Genomic DNA, 8,252 nt, shown 5'->3' with positions numbered 1-8,252 from the left:
GCTCGGCGCTGGCTGCGAAGGCGGCTCGACCGCAAAACCTCGTGCCGGGCGTCAGCTCAGCCCCTTGGCACGGCCGGTGGCATCCGCTCAGCGACGCCGCCCGCGGCTGCGGAGAAGTACACGCGTGGCCGAAAGCCACGGGAGGGGAGACGGGGCAGCGGCCGGTGGGAGACGAGGCAGCGCCCGAGCCTCCGCAGAGCTGCGGGGTTTTGCCGCGCGAAGCAGCGTGGCTTTGCTGCTCGGTTTGCAAAGCAGCAGTAAATAGCCTGGGGGGTGCGGAAAAAAAAATATTACAGGGGTGGTTAGAGAAAGAGGGGGGGAATGCCACGCCGGTTTTCCATCCCCCTTCCCTCTTGCTTGTAAAAGTATTTGATTAATGCACAGGGCAGGGACAAGAATTACCTGCGGGCACGGTCCGGTGGCGCTGGCCGAGCCCTGGCTCGGGGACGGGCGCCCGGTGCTGCAGCCGGGCACGGGGCCACCCGCAGCCGTCAGCCCCTTTAGCAGCCCCCAAAAGTGGCCGGCGATGACTGAGCGCTCAAGCCCCAATTATTTTTCCCCGTTGTCGGGCTGGGCAGAAGGTTTTTCTCCTCTTTTCCCAGGGTAGTTTTTCCTCCCGGCCACGTCGGAGACCTTTATAGCCGAGGCAACTTGATCCAAACAAACCCAAGAGCGTTATCTAAGACACTGGGTGCTCCCTCCCACCCTGCTCCCCTGCAGGCTGCGCGTATCCTCGGGGCGTGACATCAGGAACGGAGGCAGGAAATTAGAAAAATAATTTAAAAAAGCATTTATTTACACGGGAATAGTTTTAAAGGGATTTTTTGCAAAGTTATTAAGGCGGCTCCGGCTGAGCCCTTACTACACACCTGCAAATCCACACGAGAGAAAGCCACGGCAAGCGCTAAGCCTCCCCACTCTGCTGCTTCGGCTTTTGTTGTTGTTGTTGTTATTACTACTACTACTATTATCTTCTGGAGTATTTTCTGCCCATTTCTACCTCACACTAAATGAGCTGCTGGGGCTGCCCTCGGGCCATCCCCAGGGCTGCAGAAATGGGTGCTGCAGGAAGGGGTGCTGCTTGCACCCAAAAGCAGAGCACCCTTGCAGAGGCAAGCGGCCGCCTGGGACCGTTGTAATCCCCGCCAGTGCAGAAAACCCTGGAAATCTGGGATTTCCATCCCCTTTGCCATGCCCCATGCACTCATCCTGCCAGTTCTCCCCCTGCCTGTGGGCGAGCAGGGAAGACCTGGACTTTACAAGCAGTATTACAACCCGTTGGCTGCCAAGCTATGAAAAAGAAAATTTAAAAAATTGAGATTTCAGAGAGTTTCCCTATTCTGCACCCAGGCAAAACCCCAACAACGCCAAGCCCTGAACCCAAAGACAAAAGCACTACTCACCCCAGGAGACGCCGCTCTTTGGGAGGGTCTCTGGACTGCCGAATCCACTGGGAAAATCCTTGGCCGTGGCCCAGATAAGCCCCTGGAGGGGCCTTTCCCACAGGTACCTCCAGGATTAATTTTTCATTTCAGCTGGGGCAATATCCAGTGTGGGACAGAGGGGAAAAGGTGCTGGGACGAGCATCTCCCAGCCGCTGGCAGGGGCTCCAGAGCCGGGAGAAGAGGTTGGATCCAGCATGAGGAGAAAGGACGAGGCAGGTCTCACCCGAAGCCTGAGGATGGGATGGGGACAACGATGTCCGTCCAAAAAGGGACGGGATCACCTGGGGAAACGCTTTCCCTCCCGGTGCCAGGTTAGAGGAGATTATAGCAAAGCTCTAGGTGATGGAGGAGGGCTTGTGCTAAAGAAAGAGGTCACAACTCTCGCGGGACCCCCCCCAAAAAAAACCTATCAAGGTTATGGACCGAGAACTAGTTAAAATAAAGGGAAAAACATTAAAAAAAGAAGGGAGAAGAGGTGCTTCTTCCACCAAAGAAGTTATGGGCGAGGTCGCAGGACTCACGCTGCTCCGCACTTCCTGTGACCTGGAAAAAGGCAACAAGTAGAAGTTAATAAAATCCCCCGGTGATTCAAAGCCGTTCAGCTACAACACAAACCTGAGCCGACCGAATTATTAGGGTGGAATTTGCCACTCTTTTTAGGAGGTTTTATAAATCCACACTGTCGTGGTTCAGCCCCAGCCCCAGCTCAGCACCACGCAGCCGCTCGCTCCCCCTGCCCCGGTGGGATGGGGGAGAGAATCGGAGGAGTGAGAGTGAGAAATGCTCCTGGGGTGAGATAAGAACAGTTTAATCGTTGAAATAAAGTAAAATAGTAATGATAATAGTAACAATAAAAAAATAATAATAATGATATCCAAAGCAAGTGATGCCCAATGCAATTGCTCCCCACCCGCCGACCGATGCCCAGCCAGTTCCCAGCAGCGATCGCTGCTCCCCGGCCAACCCCCCCAGTTTCCATACTGCCCATGACGCCGTATGGTATGGAACGGCCCTTGGGGCAGTTGGGGTCAGCTCTCCTGGCTGTGCCCCCTCCCAGCTCCTTGTGCCCCTGGCAGAGCAGGGGAAGCTGGAAAGTCCTTGCCTGGCATAAGCAGTGCTGAGCAACAACTAAACCATCAGCGTGTTATCAGCGTTATTCTCCTCCTAAATCCAAACCACAGCACTGTGCCTGCTACTGGGAAGAAAATTAACCCTATCCCAGCCGAAACCAGGACACACCTGCCCTAGCAAGAGCATGGTTTGGCTAAAAACCACGCAGAAACAGGGCAGAGGAGAGCAGAAAAATGATCTTTGGGATGGGGCTGTGGTCCCCAGTGCATCCGGAGGGTTTAATCCTCCGGCCCAGGGTACAGAGGGATGGAAGGGGCGCAGCGGTAGCCCTCAAAATTCAGAAAAGCTGCACAGAGATCGGCAATTCCCTGTTACTCACCCCAAAACAGGCCGGGGGTGACCAGTGGGTTATTTGGCAGCAGCAGCAGCTCAAGGCAAAGCTCTGTCACACGGCGCACGATTAAATTGCGGCTGCGGGATAGCAGAGGGGCCGCGAATCCCTTGAAGGGGGGATTAGAGAAACCCGTGGACGGCGAGTCCGGTGGTTGCTATTAGCACAGCGGGGCCAATGCCATAGGCTAAGGGGGGGCTGCACCCGGGCGGGATCCCAGGGAAACGGGGGGATTTTTTTAAAAGCTTTTCTTAAAACGCAGCTCAAATCTCTTCCTTGCACACCGGGGAGAAATCCTGCCAGAGGTTTCAGCAGCTCCGTATTTTGCCAAATCAGGGCCCCCCCGCCAGCTCTGCAAACAGGCGGCTGCGCGGGGGATTTTGGGCTGAACCTTCTCCCCACCCTCTCCTCAACTCCTTTTCTTTTGGGCGGGAAGGAATGGTTTTGCCAATTTTCCTGCCCATCGCAAATCGTAGCACGACCCAGCTCCCACAAACAGCTTGAAGCCCCGCTCCGCCTCGCTTAGTCTTCCTCAAACCACCAAGAAAAACCACTTCTCCTTGACCTTTTTTTTTTTTTGAACATTTTGGGGCAGTTCGCCTGGTTTCCAGCAAGCTGACCTGCCCCTCTTCTTGCAGAGTTTTTTTTTTGGTGGGTTGGTTGGTGCGGGTTTTTTGGGGTGGGGTTTTTTTTGTTTATTTGGGGTTTTTTACAGTTTTAAGTCTCCTCCTCTGCAAAAAGGGGCATCTCCCCCCCTTCCTGACTTTGCAGGTCTGAAAAGACCTTGGTTTCCCATTTTCCATCCAGTGGGGCGTTCCAGGCCCCCGGGATGCCGAGGGGCACGCGTGCCACCTCCGAAGGGCTTGGATTTACAAACACTCGAGGGCTTTTGCTGGGGTGGGTGGGATGCAACTGCTACGGGCTGCTGGCGTCCGGGGAAGGGACGGGGTGGGCAGCTGGAAATACGTTTGACCCACCAGCACCAATAAGCAGAGCTTGGGAATCAAAGGTTTTTGGTGAAACACCCAGAAAACAGGGACTAAGGCTTATTCCCATTGGGATTTAAGATCAGCGGCTCGCAAGAGGCTTCCTTCACTGTATGCGCTGTAGATCGCATGCCGCATCCTTTTAAAAATCCCGTTGTTACCTTTCAGGCTTGCTGGAAAAACGGAGAGCGTGAACAGGCGCAGGGACTTTGCGCGTAAGCGAGCAGAGGCGAGAAGCACAGCGCTGCGCCTGGAAAGGACCAGCCCTTACCATCAATATTTTCCTATGGCCTCGAAGCGCCAGCGATTACAGCCACAGCTTCCCAGCAGCATGCCCAGCCTATACGGGGGATGCTTTATTTTTTTTTTAATATTATTTAAAAAAAAAAAAAAAGGGGGGGGGGAAGGTAGAAGAGAGAGATGTGTGGGTTGGCCAAGAACAAAATAAAACGGGTGGGAGCAGCAAAGGACTTGGCATCCCTCCTCAATTTTCCCTAGGGGGGAGCAGCCTCATCCCCCAGGCTCTGGCCAAGCTCTCGCTGCGGCGATGGATCCTGTGTTACCTTAAAAGCCTACACCCAAACCCCCGTTTTTTCCATTACACATACAACCCAGGAGATAGGTGATGAGCCTAAGCAGGCTGCCTGAAGCTTGGCAGCATGGATGTACCCATCCTCCTGCCTCAGCTCCACCGTGGTACCCGACCCGTGGTTTATCTGCCGTTTCCTAACCTGGAGGAGACGCCTGAAAAACCAAACCCAGGAACAAGCCCGCTGATGCGCTGCGGCGGGAGTTTTCCTTTTGCTTTTCTCCCTGTTGCAGTTCCCAGCCTTTCCTTTCAGGGCCAGCAAAAGCCTTCGGCTGTGCTGAAATTCTCCGTGCCTTAGAGAGCCTCGTGCTTGCTATTAGAGCTAAGCTATTGAACAGTTCAAAAGAAAAAAAAGAAAATGGGGTGATGTAGCTCCTGAAAACCTTAAATCTCAGCCCCAGATTTCCCCCTGGAAAGCAATCCCGAATTGCCATGAACTCCCAGGCAACTTCACAACTATTTATAATGGCAATAAAACAAGCAGCAGGGCTCGCGTTGGGAACGTGGGCATATAAATAGTAACGGCCTTTGGAAACGGCTGCGCGGGACTATTGTCTCTTTCCCGCCCCGCGTCGCGTCCGCCTGAGCCGGGAGCGCCCAGATACGAGAAGTTGTTTGCATCCCCCCGCAGCCTGTCTGAGGTCTGACATCGAGCAGGAGTTTTTTGGGCAGAGGGTGGGCTGGGGAACAGCACAGAGCACCCTGCAGGTGCTCAGCTTCCCAAAATTATCCACAGGTGTGTCACAGCGGCTGTTGGAAGCAGCTGGAAAGTCACAGGCTCCGGCTGCCAACACCGGTCGGTGCCGATGGGATGGAAATGCTCCCGTGTACCCCTCGTCCCCCCCTCACCCCAGGCAAAGCCCAATATTTAGGGGACACCCAGGGTGGCAAGAGGGTGGCAGGGACCGAGCCCACGTGCCCAGCACACTCATGACACAAGGCTCACCTAAAACTGCTAATTTGGGAGAGGGGAGCCTGCCATGCCAAGGAAAACCACCTCTATCGGGCACTTGCCCTCCTGCACCCAGAAGCACCCAGGTCGGGCACCTTAAGGCCAGGAAATATCACAACACCCAGACAATCTCAATTTTTCTGCTCTGAGCTTAAATCAGCGCAATTCATCAGGGGAGAGGCTGCACTTATTTCGGGTGTCCAAAAGCAGCACCTGCTTGGAAGATGCCGCCGGCAGCTTGGCTCTCCCCTTCGCCCCCAGCAATCAGCTGGGGGCTGCAGCAAGACCAGATCCACACGCTCCGCAGGTGCGTGGATCCACAGATCCAGACCCACAGGCTCCTCTAGGTAAAGAGTTCAAACCCTCTATTTTTTTTATTAAAAAAAAAAAAAACCGCACAAGATTGATGATAAAGGCTGCAGCTGCAAAGAGAAAGCAGCTGCTCATAGGCTTCTCCTGTGCCCCTTGCTAAGAGGTGAGCACGTCTCCCACCAAAACCAGCCTTCCCACCCCCACCTAAGCGTGGTTTTATCTTTCTGAGCAAGGCTTTGGCTGCTGGAGTCAAGTCCCAGCCCTCGTAGGAGGCTTCATTTTTGAGGAAGCTCCCCAAAACCTTGTGGGGCGTGTAAGCCGAGGAGCGGGTACCATAAGGACTCGCGCGTTGGTGCAAAGAGCTCCTGCCCTGTCTCGCTCGGGAGGGCTCAGCTCGGGCGCGACGTGGGAGAAAGAGAGTTATACGTACCGCTCGCAGCCCGCGCCATAGGCGCGCACCTTGCTTGTCCAGCGAAGGCGCTCGCAGACGGGGTTAAGGGGAGACGCGAGGAGGCTGGGCGCGCCAGCGAGCTGCTGGTGGCAGGCAGGCGAAGGAGCTTTTGGGAAGGAGGTTTTGCTTCATTTGCCTTCTCCAAGCTTCCCAGAAATCTGGTAAGCAGATTTGCAGCCTACATGCTCGCCAAATTAAGTCACTGCCCTAGAGATGCCTTTTGGATGATGAGACCAAAACTCTTTAACTTCTCTCCATGGAGCCGAGCCACCACAGCCCAGACTCTGGGCTCGAAGGACTGACAGCCCCCGGGCGCTGCGCAACCCTCGGGACACCCACGCGTCCCCACAGGAGTTGCATTTTCCACGCCACACAGGAAGATTTGCCCAGAGGGGCAGTCTGGGATACCCCAGCTCCATCCATCCCTCTCTCCTGCATGGGTTATTAAGCAGCCCTAAAGCCTGGCCCTCCACAAGGCTGGGGGCTTTTTTTGGAGGTCTCCGAGGCAAACCAGACCGCAGCCCTCACTCCACACGCTCCTGGCTTCCACCCCAAAAATCCCCTTAAATGTTACTTTAATGGCATTGTCCTTCCCAGCAAGGAGGAGGCTGCAGGTCAGGCACCTCCAAGGGGCTGCAAAATGGAGATCTGGGCACCCCCTCCCCGGGGCCCCAAGTTTAACTCACCTCCCCGAGCCGCTACAGCTGCGGGCTCTGCTCCAAGGCAGAGACCTTCCTCCTTTTCTTCTTCCTCTTCTCTTGCCTGAGCCCTGCAGAGCCCCCACCACAGGGATTTAAGGGGTTGCCCCCCAGGACCACTCTAGTCCCTGGGGCCCCACAGGGAGACCACCCCAAAAGTGACTTTTCCCACCCACGATGGATAGGGCACCCTCAAGACTTTGTACCTGAGAGCGGAAACTCCCCCAGGAGAGCCACTAAAGGCTTTCAGTAATTAGCAATCAGCAGCCCTGACAAGCCCCCCCTGGCCTCTCTGAAAGCAGCTGAGCCTGATACTAATGAGGATTCTTGCTAATTACAGCAGGCAAGCGAGGCCAAGCTGCCTCCTGGCCTCGGCAAGGGGCTGCGGGCTGAAACGCAGGCAGCAACCCCTCCGAGCTGTTGTCTAAAAACCTTTGTGAATTCCTTGTGCTATAAAAAAAGCGCTGGGGTTAATTCAGGACAGCGATCCCTGCTGTGCCGAGCGCTCCTCTATTCCCAGGGGCCGGGAGTGCCGAAGGATGCTGTTCCCAGCAGCTGGCTGTGCTTTCTGCGTGCAAGCTGGTCCTCTCTCATTCATCATTTTGAATAATTCATGCCGAATAACGTGGGTTTCTGCCGTGCCCGGCATTGCACCGACCTGGAGCTCGAGCCAGCAAGGGAATAGGGTCCCTTGGACAAGCCCTGGGGACCTCAGGGACCTCAGTGATGTGCTCACGCAGCTCCCAAAACCTCTGTGGCGTGGTGAAAGGCTGGAGCAGGCGTCCGGCATCCCAAGGGGTCTTTAATCCCTCTTGAGCTGGGCTGTTAACGCGGCCCCGAGCTGCTGGGGTCGGGGCTGGCGAGCGAGGCTGAAGGCTGCGTCGCTGGAGCTACCGGGCTCTCCTTTCCCCATCCCAGCGGCTCCGTGGTCGGGCTGGCTCTCGGCTGAGCCGGCTCACGGGCGCGCGGCAGCGGCAGCCAGCTCAGCACCTCCCGACAGCGGCTCTTTTCCAGCCAGCCCCGAGCAGCAAACGCCTGCTCCAGCTGCCAGACCACAAAACCTCAAGCCCGGCTCGCAGCGTTCAGCTCGCTTGGGAATGCCATAAAAAACCCCAAAACTAAAGCAAACAAACCCCTCCGGCCCTCGCTTCGCCTCGGCCAGCTCCCCCCAAGGCTTTAAAGCCCCTGGTTTTGCTCTCGCCGTACGCAGAGCCTGAGCGAACCAGCAGCCCCTGGCAGCATCTCCCACTGCTGGCATTCAGGATTTTAATTAAGATGCTGGAAAGGAGCAGTCCCAAATTGCTCTTTTGGCCCGGCCCCTCGACGGGGTTCCTTTTCACCCCGTGGGAGGGATGTG

This window comes from Pelecanus crispus, chromosome 6 (assembly GCF_030463565.1).
Source record: "Pelecanus crispus isolate bPelCri1 chromosome 6, bPelCri1.pri, whole genome shotgun sequence".
NCBI classification, from domain to species: Eukaryota; Metazoa; Chordata; class Aves; order Pelecaniformes; family Pelecanidae; genus Pelecanus; species Pelecanus crispus.
The sequence above is the reverse complement of the archived record's forward strand: the minus strand, read 5'-3'. Positions refer to the sequence as shown.